General features: G+C 44.7%; 1 protein-coding gene across 1 annotated transcript in view; it reads left to right on the top strand.

Moving 5' to 3' along the window:
- gfra2b (GDNF family receptor alpha 2b) overlaps positions 1-15514 on the top strand; it is an 81700-nt gene that overhangs the window by 14263 nt on the left and 51923 nt on the right. The gene's annotated exons all lie outside the window — the stretch shown is intronic.

Raw genomic sequence — 15514 nt, 5'->3', positions numbered from 1 at the left:
CCGCCATGGGGAAACTAGGAGGCGACAGGACCGCCAAGGGGGAACCAGGGGTCAACAGGAACACTGAGGGGGAACCAGACATCCACAGGACTGCTGAGCAAGAACCAGGAGTTGGCTTGACCGCCATGGGGGAACCAGGGGTTGACAGGACCGCCAAGGGGGAACCAGGGGTCGACAGGACCACTGAGGGAGAACCAGACATCTACAGGAATGCTGAGCAAGAAGCAGGAGTCGGTGGGACCGCAGAGGGGGAACTAGGAGTCCACAGGACCGCCAAGGGGGAACCAGACATCGATAGGACCTCAAGGAAGGACCAGGGATAGCCATGGGAAGCAGACATTGACAGGACAGCTGAGCGAGAACCAGGAGTTAGCTGGACTGTCGAAGGGGAACCAGATATTGACAGGACCTCTGAAATAAAATATTAAACTAAGGAACAACTCCTGACATTATGATGGTCTTAACGGCTTGTTATTGGGTCAAATATGGCTGAAAGGAAATATCTTTGTCTTGATGCTGGAATGAGCCGTGATGCAAACATCCTACAACTTTATGACCAATCAGAACAGACACTGCAGTGTAAAGGAGGGGATCCAGAGACTTAACTCATTTAGTCTCTGTTGCTGTCTGAACTACCTACATGACTTAGTGGATCTCCATGATGAAGATTTGAAGTTTTAGGGAGTTGGGGGAAGTTTAGATTTAGGTTATTGACACAATAAACAGGAGCTGACTGGTCCCTGCAGCTTGTCTTATTACTTATGATGTAAACTCGTCGCTCCAGCAATTCAGCAGATGTTTGGTTAATTAGAGGAGCCATGATTGACAGCAGCATCCTGGATTCTCTCTGTGGAGTTTCCATTGAACGTGTGATTACCCAGCAGATCCTCAGAGAGCAGTTAAAAGGTGCTGAAGAGGAGGGGGAAGATGACTAATGAGCGGAGGGACAGGAAACTGGTTGTGGGTGGAGAGAGCCAAGTCTGTAGACGGAGAGCGAGAGTCTTTCTTGCAACTTTTCCTTTTTCTCTTTTCTTTCATAATTCTTTGCTTAAGGACTTCTGCTCTCCGTCTGAGAGACAAAAGGAAGGGAACGCTCACGATGAAGGAACTCTGAAGTCATTGAGTTTTCATCCACCTGTTTTTATCTGCTCTCTGTCATATGCAAACAAAAGAGCCGAGCAGAAAAACCTTGAATGTGACACAACAGAACTTTACGTTTGGTTTGATAAAACAACTGGCGTTTACAAAGGAGCCACACACACACACACAAAACACAAGGGGACAAGTAACTACAAGTAGACAATAAAAAAACACCTCACAGAGACACATCAGAACTCGTCAGAGATGCAATAGGACTACAAAGACACTAAATAATAAGGAAAGAGATCCAAAAGAACTACAAGGCCCTGCAAGAACCCCCCCCATATTTCAGACAGGCCGCCCCTGAAATCTTCCTGACCCACCTGTTCACACCCGTCTCTCACAGCGGGAGATTATCCCTGTTGGACAGGAAGTGGCAAGGGGGGGATACCACGATAACCACGATGATGACAACAACCACAACAACCACAATAAGGAGGAAGGACATGACGTGAAAAGAACCATGCGGAAGTGATAACAGAGACAACCAAATGAAGATGCAAAACCTCAAAGAGACACAAAGCAAACACAGAAATGCAAAAACAGAGAAATGCACAACAACTACACATAGAAACCAACACAAGTAGAAGCAAAACAACTGAAAGTAAACACACAAGGAAACCCCGAAGAGATCCATAAGAACCACATGGAGACATAGAAAGACCACTACAGATACAAGACGACCACACAGGGGAACAAAGACAGAACCAAAGAAAATAACCACACAGAGACAGAAAAAGCTCAGAGAAATACTAAACATCCAAAGTGAGACGCTAAAGCTCCTCCGACAGACTCTAAAGACTCAAACACTTACTATGTCAACACACAGAGCGACTACATAACCACAAAACGATGCAAAGGACCAACATGCAGCTGCATAACAAGCACAAAGTTATGTCAAAGAAGCTAAAAAAAATGTGCAAAATGACCTGAAGATCAGAACAACCAACGAGCAGAAAGAGTCAGGAGAGGCGCCATCTGCAGGCTAATTAGAGTTTATTTAACATGTTGACAATAAGGAAGTCATATTTAACTCTGAACCAACAATGAGTCTGTTGATCTTTTCTATTTTCTGTTTGATGAAGAATCAGGATTTCAGTTGACCCACATGCCGTCTCTGCTTCCTGAACCTGTTCGGGAGTCAGGCCTCTGTTGTTGTCACGGCGATCTTCAGACTGATGGAGCTGCGTTATCGCTGTTTCAGGACTTTCATTTGACTCCTACTTCAGGAGCCATCAGTGTCTGCGTTGCCACAAAGATTTTCCACCTCTCCGCCCGCTCTTCCTCCGCCGCAGACTTTCATCACGGTAAACACGGCGAATCTCTGACATCTCAATTAGGAGGCGTGAGACGCTCTGTTCTCGGCTGCCCTACTTTACACTTCAGCCAGATAAAGCGGCTGTTTTTAAATTTAAAATCTGGTCTTATCCGGCTTTACCCCCCGCTGCTGCTCCAGAGCGCTACATCTCTCCTCGCCGTCGTTGTGTTTGCAGTCTTCCTCAGCTGGTTGGAAACATCATTCAGGTGAATAACCCGAATGAACACCAGAGCAATAATCTACAGAGTTCAGACACGCTGTGCTGTTGATCTTTTCTGTTTGTGCAACATGACAACATGACAACATGGAACATGACAACACAACACAACAACATGGCAACATGACAACACAACAACACAACAACATGACAACACGGCAACACAACAACACGACAACATGACAACAGGACAACATGGAACATGACAACACAACAACACAACAACATGACAACATGACAACACGGCAATGCAACAACATGACAACATGACAACACAGCAACATGACAACACAATAACATGACAACACAACAACACAATAACATGACAACACAACAACATGACAACATGACAACATGACAACACAACAACATGACAACATGACAACATGACAACACGACAACACGACAACATGACAACACAACAACATGACAACACGGCAATGCAACAACATGACAACACGGCAATATGACATGACAACACGGCAACATGATAACACGGCAACATGACATGACAACACAACAACATGACAACACAACAACACAATAACATGACAACTCAACAACACGACAACATGACAACATGACAACATGACAACACGACAACATGACAACATGACAACATGACAACATGACAACACAACAACATGACAACACGGCAATGCAACAACATGACAACACAACATGACAACACGGCAACATGACATGACAACACGGCAACATGACATGACAACACGGCAACATGACAACACGACAACATGACAACACAACAACACAATAACATGACAACTCAACAACACGACAACACTACAACATGACAACATGACAACACAACATGACAACACGGTAACATGACATGACAACACGACAACATGACAACACAACAACACGACAACATGACAACATGACAACACAACAACATGACAACATGACAACATGACAACATGACAACATGACAACTCAACAACACGACAACATGACAACATGACAACATGACCACATGACAACTCAGCAACACGACAACATTACAACACGGTAACATGACAACATGACAACACAACATGACAACACGGTAACATGACATGACAACACGACAACATGACAACACAACAACACGACAACATGACAACATGACAACATGACAACACAACATGACAACACGGTAACATGACATGACAACACGACAACTCAGCAACACGACAACATGACAACATGACAACATGAAAACATGACAACTCAACAACACAACAACATGACAACATGACAACTCAGCAACACGACAACATGACAACACGACAACACAACAACACAACAACACAACAACACAATATAACAACTCAACAACACGACAACACGACAACATGACAACATGACAACATGAAAACATGACAACTCAACAACACAACATGACAACATGACAACTCAGCAACACGACAACATGACAACATGACAACACAACAACACAACAACACAACAACACAACAACACAATAAAATAACAACTCAACAACACGACAACATGACAACACGACAACATGACAACATGACAACACGACAACACGACAACATGACAACACGACAACATGACAACGTGACAATATGACAACACAACAACATGACAACATGACAACATGACAACGCTGTCCAGGAGGCAACAGAGCAACTGTAGAATCATTTAGAAATAAAGAAGGAATCAAAAGTCAGAGGTCAGAGGTCAGAGAGACGCCGTTTATTAACGGGAATCATTCAGAACTCAAAATCTGAAGGAGTTTTAAAAATATATTTAAAGGAAGAGTGAGCAACATTTATAACCACAATGACAAAAACAACAACCACGATGAAAACAACAACAACCACGATGAAAACAACCAGAAAAACAAAACAGCAACAACCATGATGATGACAACATCAACCACAACAATAACAATGATCCCAATAACAACAACCATAACAACATGATAACAACATCAACATGATTACAGTCCAACACACATCGATGAAACTTTGAACCTTCTCCTGACACGTTTCATGTTTATTCGACGCTCCGACTCTTTTCCTTCTTCTGCAGTTTTGATGTTTGTTTCTGGTTTCTGGTTTCTGGTTTTCATGTTGATCGGAGATAAAAGATAAAAGACGGATTTTCTTCTGCTTCATTAACGTCCAATCATTGGAGGTAAATAAGAAATCACAAATGAAAAGGAGAATAAATATTTCATCATGAACAAGAAAATGTGCAGAAGTTCAAAGTGTCTTAGGAACCTCCAGCACACACACATGAACACACACGTTCACACACAGCATTCATTGTTCAGCGTGGCGCCGCTATAGAAGCTGGATGGGTGGGTGTTTAAAACAACGAGCTGCTAATTGTTTTGACAACAGATTAATCAGCTCGCTCGTCTGCAGTCGCTCACTGTTAGAGGACGAGTCTGCAGGCTGTTTGAACCAACGAGACGCAACAGTGTGTGCTGTGTGGGAGCTGAGGGCAGCAGACGAGGATCAGTGCACATAAAAGAAAGACATCCAGGGATTGAGATGAAAGTATGATGGCAGCCGACGATGGAGGAAGAAGCAATTTGAGGACGAGGAAATGGAGTGGAGAAAGAGAGAGAGAGAGAGAGAGAGAGAGAGAGAGAGAGAGAGATGAGATCAGATGGATGAAGGGGGGCGGGTGGCGGGCACAGGATCAGACTTCCATTTATGTGTTTTCTGTGTATTAAAGGACAGAGGATGGAGTTTGGACAGAGGTTAAACCAGTGTCTCGCTCTTTAAAGTGCCCATCAGAGGATTACTTCCTGTCCTGTCGGAGGTTTAAACACGTCTGGAAACTTTCCGCCGGTGATTTGTTGACTACTTTGGCATGTGTGTGTGTTGGCTGCACAAACGGTGACACGCTCGATGAATCACCGGCTGAATCTTTGATTTCTGCTCGCTGACGTGCCGCTGAGCACATCTGAGGAGATGTATGGAGATCTGGTTTCTGATTGGACCACAGCGATCCATCACTCTGCCGATGATGTGTTATGTTTGTCTGCTGTACGCTGTGATGTTTGCCGCTCCATTAAACCACACTCCAGAATGCAGATCATTACCCTATTAAGTGTCAGACTGTGTGTGTGTGTGTGTGTGTGTGGCACAAACAGAAACGTGGAGGGCAACAGATATAGAGACCGGTTATTTCTCAAAGGAGAAGGAAAGCCATTTGAGCAGAGACAGTTAGCAGAGGTCAGACTTTATTAATCGTTATTTTTTAATGGAAAATGTTTTTGTTAATATTTGTTAATCTGATTTTCAGCTCGCACACAAACAAGTGTTTCTTTTTTCCTTTCAGGAACTTAAAGTACAGTCCTTGAGCACAACCCCCCAATCCCCCCCCCCCCCCCCCCTCCCCCTTCCCCCCCCTCCCCCGCTGGTCTGCGTTCACATCAGTAACATCACTCCGTACCTGAGTACCTTGTGTATGTTCACAGTCCGATACACAGGGGGCAGTACGCACGTAGTTGGTTTGCAAATCCACCAAACAGCAGAAATAAGAAGTAACCATGGTAACAACTCGCAGGCTGAGTCCATCCTGCTCACTGTGGATGTTTTTGTTATTTCTGAGACGCCAACATCGACCCTCTTCCTGCGTCCACATCAACCGTGCAGCTCAGAGAATGAAACGGGCCGTGCTTCGGTCCACTTCCTGGTTTGAGCACGGTTGCGTTCACATCTCCCGCTGACCATACTTGAGTTCACAAAACCTCTTCAGACCACCTCTTCAACCAGAGTACGGTACGTTTGTGTTCACACTGATGAAATGAAAACAGACTTTCGGGTCCCTAAAGTGAAACCCCCTGTCAGAAGAAGAAGAATCATCATCTCTGGAATCCAACGAGGATGTTCTCTTTATCGTGACAGCGTTTTCTTTCACATGGACTTCAGTGTCCTGGGTTTGATCACGTGTTTGTGTTTGTGAACACTTAATCCTGAAGCAGGGAGACATTTAAGACTAATGACTTTGTTCCTGAGTCACTGCTGTTCAGAGACGTCGAGGGCAGGCACCTCTCTCTGCATGTTTTATTTAAGGGAAAATATGTGCAGGAAGTGACAGAAACAGGAGCAGACAGGGCGGACTGCGAGGAGAGGGGGCAGAGGAAAAAGTAATCACAGACCTCATCACCAAATAAATGCACTCCAAGGCAGACTGTTGACATGAAGAAATGTGGAAGTAGCATCAGGTTAACCCTGTAAACAGACACATTGTTCTGACTATGAGCTCTGTAAAGTGAGGACCAGACGCTCTTTGTTCAGACATCAAATCAGGAGAAGAAGAGGCCGTGTTTGTGTCGTCTGGCCTCGTCTCTGTTAACTCTTAGAGAGCGCAGAGAGCGAGGTGAAAGAAGAGAATTCATCTCTCTTTGAATCGATTTGATACACTCATGAAAAGCTTTGATAAAAAGCACTTTCCATTGATTTTATTTTTAATCCTTTTCAGAGTCAGAATCGGTGAAAGCTGCGACGAAAAACAGTCTGACAAATTGAAACTGTTATCCACATCAGAGCATGACAGACGATCAGCCCGAACACATTTGTTCTGAGAAAAAACAAACCTTCTGGAGAAGCTGTGAAACAACACAAGAGTATAATTATCTGAAAGAGAAGTCTGCGGTGACTCCAGGCAGGATGGAGTGCAGAGGCTTCGCAGTAATCTGCTCTGGGATTGGTCTAATCTGTCCCTGGAGGGAGTCTCATACAGGAGGCCAGCTGCAGGCGGCAGCATTAGTCACGGGCAGCTCTCTGCACGGCGAGCTGATTCCTTCACCGCTGCTCTGAGCTCCTGGTGGGACCAAAGCACACCGATACCCCGGCCACAGAAATGGCTCATATGACCTGCTGTTCCTGCGGCTGCTGTGGAGACTAAAAAGTGCAGCGCTCATCTCACAGAGGAGGTCAGGTGACTCCACCTCTGCAGGCCACAGTGCAGGGTCAGAGGAAATTTAGTGCATCTTCAAAAGTTCTGCTCAGAGTTTATGTCTGAGTTCTCGGGTGATTTCCACTGATTGTCAGTCAGACTGAGCAGAGGATGGGATCTTTACTTGCTCTCTGATTGGTCAGAATCAAGTTAATGATGCTCTTACATGAGTTGATGCTGCTGTTGGATTCATTCAATCATTAAATCTTCTGCATTTTCAGTTTGCTCCCTTCAAAGTATTCGTCTCCATACTTACTTTTTGTTGAGTTTTTGGACCTTTGGACTCCAATTGTCCGAGTTAAACGGAGATGCAATTATAGAACCATTAAGACGATGATGTGGGAGCGTCAGAGCTGAAGTAAACAACACACTTTAATTATGTTCATGTGAGCGACTCATTAATCAGAGTCAATTTAAACACTTTCATTTGCTGAGTTCAAACTCTAATTATACACACTGTTTATATGAAGAAGGATTCCTGTCGACAGGGACGTTTGTTTCAGGTGGATGTTTAGACTGTTAGTCAAGGATGAAGGTAACTCATGGAGTCGGTGTTTCCTCATGAAGCTGAAATCTTCCTGCTGCCGTGTTTCTTTTAAGTGCTGCACACTTTTGCAGACTGGTCGGCTTTTTGTGCGAGCGAGTTAAAATAATCAGGCCATGAGGGGATTAATAAAAAGGACACGATGCAGAGCCGGATGAACGCACGGTGTGAAATAAGTGTTGAAACACTGGCACGGTGTTATTGACCCGGCGTCGCTGAATTAAACATTAGTGACACTCGGTCTCAAATCGTCATCTCTGATAAAGAGTCCCACTTTTTTTTAACATTCAGTGGATTTCATTGGGAGCAGACGATAAGGAAGGAGTGCACCTCTGCTTCCAGGAGATAATCACATTCAGAGTTATAATACTGCTGCTCTGTCTCACAGGCGATTTAAGCTGAGACTTCTTCAGACACTCACAACCGGGTGGGGTGTTAAACACCCTGAGGCTCTTTAACTGGTTCCATGTGGAGAGATTGTCAAGCTCGCCTAATTAGAAAATAACTTAAACTTTTCTTTGACTTGAAAACGTTACATTTACATATTTTGAGGAGAATACGTTTTCCAAATGAACCTCCATTTAAAAAAAAATATTTTGTCATTGAGAAGCCAGCAGAGAAGTCAAAATAGTTTCCTTAGGGCCCGATCACACAGAGACGCATTGAGCCGGCCTAAATAAACGCCTGAGTGCATCTGGAGGAGAACACATCTGGGAGCGCTTGTGGTGCGGGGTTAGGGTGAGGGTCAGGGGCTGTGTGCGACCAAATGAAGTAAGTTTCAGTTCAAGAAAACATAGAGCTCTTGCCGTTGCTTTGCTCCGAGACGAGGAGGGGAAAATGTTATCCAAAGCGGAGGTAAAGCCTTGTACTTGATTTGATTGGCTGCTTCAATAACGAGCGCTGCGACTCGGCGTCTTGAGCTAGAAAACCGCATCAGAGAAGAGCGCCCGGCAAGCACGCTGTACTGGATAAAAAAAGATGGTTCTGCTGGAGATGATTTTCTCGCGTCAGGTGGGCAGAGAGTTCAGGTGCGGGGAACAGCCTTAACGGGCAGGAGGGATCTGACATGACAGCAGAGTTAAGGGCACTTTGGACAGGAAAAGGCTGACGAAAAAATCAAAACAAGACGAGACGAAGAGTTCACAGAGGCGGGATGTGAGGCCGGAAAAGGTTTGAATCCTCGGCTCCAAGGTAATAATAATAATAATACATTTTATTTATAAGCGCCTTTCAAGACACACAGGGACACTGTACAACAATCAACATTTAAAAAACAACGATGGATAAAAACAGCATACACTAAAAAATGAAATGTAGGACAGTGTAATTGCAGTTAAAATGTTAGAGTGAGTAGGCGAGGTTAATGCTCTAACTCCCATAAAAGTGCAATTACGCAGTCCATTCAGGCCGTAACAACAAACAAAATACTTAAAAATAGCCGGTGAGCAGCGGCAGCAAGCCGCGCCAGCGTCCACTCAACAGGAAGTACATCAACTCATCAAGGTCTCACCTTCAACTCCACACCTGCAGCTGTCTTTGCTCCCTCACAGGTCGAACCACCTCAGCTGTGTTCATAGACCTTCACACACACACACACACACACACACACACACACACACACACACACAGATACACACACAAACACACCTGCTGTCTGATGGCCCCCCAGCTGCTGCTGTTAACACACACATGTGGAGAAGGGATCGAACAACATGGCTGACATGATTTCAGAAGGACAATTATCAGGAGAGTGTGTCTGTGTGTGTGTGTGTGTGTGTGTGTGTGTGTGTGTGTCCTGAGGAGGCAGCTAGCTTCATATCAGCTCTGTAATGTGTTTGTACTGTGAGGCAGATTGTATATCGACATAAACACGCACACACACACACTCAGGTTCAGTCTCACCTGCAGGAACGTGATCTCAGCGAGGGGGAAACACGACAGCTGTGTGTTTATGATCAACACAGCATGGAGTCCATACAACACTCCCACAGTCCAAACAATCAGGTACGAGACAAACACATATAATAACAAACAATATGAAACACATGAACATGACACGTCTCGTAAAACACTCTGGAATAAAGATGGACACCCTGAATGGCGTTCCCGGTATTTCAGTTTGGGATTCTTTTTCTCTGAAGGATTTTGGTGGACGATTTCAACGTGTGGTGTGATAACTTCTTTTAAAGTCATTCTGAGCAGAATTTCAGACCAAACCAAACGCACCTCCTTCATCCCTCAGCTCCCCTGCTCTCCTCCGGTCCAGCTTCACTTTGACACAGGGACGTGTCCAGAGGGGTGCCATGGGAAATCTGATTGGCCACCCCAGGTGCCAGCTCAAAAATCCTGAATTGTGATCGGCTATTTGCCTTGTCAGAGGTGGGACTTACTATTCTATTCTGGCTTTTTTTTTCAAAAAAGGAGACTCCCTTTGAAAAATATATATTTTTTTGTTTGTATTTTAAATTGTAGATAAATACTTTGCACGTGTATTTTCATAAAACAGGACATATACTGTATGTTTCCATGATCTTGTGTTATACAGTAGGCCACCCCTGCATGAATCAGATCCTCAGTTGGGCCACCCCAATCAAATCTGGACACACCCCTGCTTTGACGTTTCTAAGAGACGGAGAATTGCAGACAAGCAATCGATAGAAAGCATCTCAGAGTTGATTTTGTTATCTGTTTGTCTTTTTGTTTAATTCTCTTGGGTTTGCAGTCTGTTGGTTTGTTTGTGTCGGGGGTGGGGGAGTAGTTTGCAGGACCCTCAACCTCTCCCCTCCTCCCACCAGCTCGAGTCCTAGCTGCTGAAGGTGCAGATTTCTTAATGGTGGTTCAGGCTTATAAAGAGCTGTCAGTGTGTTTAAGTTATCGCCGGGACTAGATTTCCAAATCCTTCAACTAATAGATCAGGGCACTTAGTATTGACCGGGGGTGTTTAGCATGCATGCTAATGTGTCAGGCTCTGAGTCCAGGAAGTGCGCTGTGTTAATCACAGAGGTGCTTAGAGTTCAGCCGGCTAAATTACACATTTAACTCTGACATTGGTGTTTAGCATGCAGTCAAATAAACGGCTAATTTAGCAGCCTGACTAATGACTGATGTGTTTAGCATGCAGGCTAATGAGCAAGGTATTTAGCATGCAGGCTAATGAGCGAGCTGGAGGCTGATTAGTATTGCTCCACAGAGAGACGCCTCTGTTTGCTGTTTACTCATCTCATTCTGAGGCTCACACACACACACACACACACACACACACACACACACACACACACACACACACACACACACACACGCACACACACACACACACACACACACACACACACACACACACTGGCAGGAGTGAGCAGAGCGTGCATATGAATGTGGACAGCATGTGTCTTTTTTTGAAATGTTTCGAGGAAACAGTTTCAGAAAAACAAAATTGAGAATCAGATCTCGGAGCGCCACGGCTCATTACGTTCCCTCAAATTGGAAGTTTGTGACGCCGGAAAGACTTAATGTCGTCTGACTCCTGTGTGGATAAAAAGCTCTTTATGAACACGCGCCGAGAGTCGTCTATATTTTCACTCACTCAGTTCTCCACTTTATATTATTGATGTGTTGAACGGGGTTTGAATGCGTCTCTTTCTGAATGACAGTTTTTCTTTATATCACACATGAAATGCGCGCAGAGAGGACCGAACACCAGACATGATGATGACTTCATGAAGCAAAAGACACACTGAATCTAAAAAAATGTGCGGTATCTTTGAGCTCTGATTTGACTTTAAGAATGAAAGCAGTCTCCTGGTGGCAGCTCTTGTGAGATCACTCATTGACTTGCATTGTCTCAGGGTGTAATCAAACTGGACAATCCGTACCCTGCCTAAGCACGCTTCACCCCTAAAGTCCAGTTCCTTTGACTAGTTTGAGAGCTCCGATCCGTGCTCAAGCTCGGTACTGTTCATGCATAAGCAGGGGCAATTCTTGAGTTTGTTGGGGCCCTGGGCAAAAATGTATTGGGGGGGGGGGGCTCCAAACAGCATTCAACACCATCATGTCTGCCGGTGTCCCGACACTTCCTCCACTTCTTTTTTCCTGTTTCTGTTTCCTCTCCTATAGACAGATAATTCTCATACATTTTTCTTTGTTGACTTTCATTGACTTTCATTAATGCATGCAACGCTTAGCATGGCAACAAAAATGGGACCCCCTGGGGGAGGATTCATACTGTCATTGCAGACCCCTACTGGTCTAGGGCCCCAAGCAGTTGCCTGCCTTGTTTGTGCACCTTTGAGCACAAACACGGATACACAGCGTGGACATGAAGTTTAATCGATCCCTGCCTCCATATTCTCGGAGTGTTCTGTCTGTATCTGAGTAGCATGACTCAACATAAATCACAAAGTCAGTAAAGAAGCTGTCATCTTTGCATCTTTAAGAAAAAGATAAAGACCCAGCTCTTTATGAACACCTACCACCATGATGACGGTGATTTTGAGGATGGTTTTGATGCTGATTAGGAGAACTCTGGCAGTTTCTTGACGGGGCTACCTTAGCGTCGATGTAACACTGTGTGCTTCAGTTGTTTGTTTTTTTTTTGCATGAAAACTACAAAAAGTGGAGGATGATGGGTAGCTGAACTTTATGAAGCACCTTTGTGTGAAATGAGCCCTCAGGAAAACTCGGAGTACGGCGTGTGTTCTGTAAAGTAGAAATACTGGGAGTACACACACACACACACACACACACACACACACACACACACACACACACACACACACATTTACAGGGTAATTATAGTGATTAGGCCTGAAATAATTCTCAGTTTCTTCTTCGTCAGAGCTCAGAGCTGAGTGTGTGTTTGTGTGTGTATGTGTGTGTGTTTGTGCGTGTGTTTGTGTGTGTGCGTGTGTTCTCATTAAGGATAAAGCAAACTAATCTCATCCCCTTCCCACTCTCAGTCCCCTTCACACACACACACACACACACACACACACACACACACACACACACACACACACACACACACACACACTCTCACACACACACACACACACACACACACACACACACACACACACTTGACAGGGATAATGGCTGGTTCATTCTTTGTGTCTTAATGAGACTTAAATCTGATTCTCTTTAGAATATTTCATTAGACGTGACGTCAGATAAAAACAGTCGGACTGTGTAATATGACCACCGATAACTGAGCGACTTACACTCGTACTACTGTTGGTGTGAAGTCGTACAAAAACAACATATCTTTGTCAAAAGGACCCAAAGGAGAAATGTGTTTTCATCCACCATGTAGCACCATTTAGCGCCTGTTTCAAGGGTCCCTTTAGCATGTGTTTTTATGTGATCTTAAACATCTGCTTCTCTTGGTCCTTTCTCTCAGCCTGCAGGAAAATTTATTTTTTTGAAATATCACCGACTGATTAGTTTCTGACTGCATCTGACTGCATCTGTGCGCAGCGACTTTTAACAACATAATTCATAAAAACAAAACTCCGAGCTCGCTGAGAAGTGAAAAGCGAAGTGAAACTGAAAAAGTTGCATGCAGGCAGCTAAACAATGAGCCGAAGTCTGTGTGAGGAGCTGCAGATTCAGCTGATAGGAACAAACCCACTCACACCGCCTCATTGTTCGCACTTTGTCTTTTGACTTCTTGCATTTATAAAGATCATTATTTTAAAACAGAGAGAGAGCAGAGCAGAGGAATGAAGAGGTGTAGTGTATATGTATATGTTTTAGCTCTCGGCCTGATCACAGAATCCGTCGACAGCTCAGAAAATAAAAGAAGATGTTTGTTAGAGTCAGAGTGAGAGGGTGGACACGCTCTCTCTCTCCTCCGTCAGTAATTATTAAAACGGGGGAGTGAAAGCTGAGAGGAGCACCGGGGAGGAGTGCAACTAAGCACTTTGAGATTTCTCAAATTCAGCTTATTACACACACACCTTTGAAACACTCACTCACACACACACACACACGCACACACACACACACAGTGTGTTCATGTCAGCAGCAGGATGCATGTATGCAGAGTCGTGGAGGAGACGCAGTGCAGCAGCTGCGCCGCCCTTTCATCCGTCTGTTACTCTGCAGACGAGCTGTTGGCGGCTGTGAAGGCCTCGCTATTAGATGGGCGTGTTTCTAAAAGCAGCTTTTCTTTTTACAATCAGCATAATTCAAAACACACTTGAGCTTTCATTAGACTCCAAATGATTGAAAACATCTGCAGGGTTCTATAAAGTCCTTATTTATTTCGTATGTGTCAGAGGAGCAGCTTCCTGCCGTGTTGATGTTTTTATTTATCAAGTCAGTATGGACCGTTTACAGCCGAGGACTTAAAGGGCGAACACTCTGCAACAGACCAGAACTTTCAACATGAGGATTCACGTACTCCACGTTCAGAGCAGTCGTTAATCCCAAAAACGAGGACGACTAAAATATGTGATGACACATGAGGGTCAGCACCTACAAGTCCGAGGCCACCTGAAAACGGTGGATTGGTCCCTCAGGATGAGGAGTGAGTCTTTGACCAAGGTGAAGGAGTTTCAGTACCTCTGGGTCAGGGTAAGATGGAACGTGAGATTGACAGGCGGATGTACCGGAAAGCAGGGTGGTGACCGAAAGAGTAAGATGGCGGATACAAGTGTCTGAAATGAGTTTCCTCTGGAGGGTGTCTGGACTCAGACTTAGAGAGAGGGGGAGGAGCTTAGACATTCTGGGGGAGCTCGTGGGTAGAGCTGCTACTCCTTCACATCGAGAAGAGCCAGTAGAGGTGGTTCAGGTATCTGATTAGGATCCTCCTGGACGCCTCCCTTTGGAGGTATTCTGGGCACGCCCAACTGGGAGGAGATCCGGGGTTGGACCCAGATTTGGCTGGAGGGATTATAAACATAACACAAAAAGTAAGGACATTTGTGTTTGGCAGATAAGATTTGGCATGTTTTTCATGGGCGCAACCCACATACTCAGCTCTGTTGCTCATCCCACAAATGCATGTTCCTTACAAATGTGGCACCAATAAAGAGGCTTTCCAACGGTATAAGATGTATTGCCAAGAAGCTTTGTTACAACAAAGAAATAATCTACCAAACACACATTTCCTTACTTTTTGTGCGATGTTTATATCCCGTCTGGCCTGAGAGCGCCACAGAATCCCTCAGGAGGAGCTGGATAAACGTCGCTGTGGGGTGAGACGTCTGAGTGGATTTACTACTCTTGCTGCAAATTGATGGATGGTGTAGGTGTATGCCTACAATGTTTTGATGGATTCGTTCCTCTCCTGAGCACGTGTCTCATAAAAGTGTCTCTACTTTCTGACACTGTCGATCATCAAAATAAC

The sequence above is a fragment of the Labrus bergylta genome, chromosome 17 (assembly GCF_963930695.1).
Source record: "Labrus bergylta chromosome 17, fLabBer1.1, whole genome shotgun sequence".
Taxonomy (NCBI): domain Eukaryota; kingdom Metazoa; phylum Chordata; class Actinopteri; order Labriformes; family Labridae; genus Labrus; species Labrus bergylta.
This window is presented reverse-complemented; position numbering and strand designations above follow the sequence as displayed.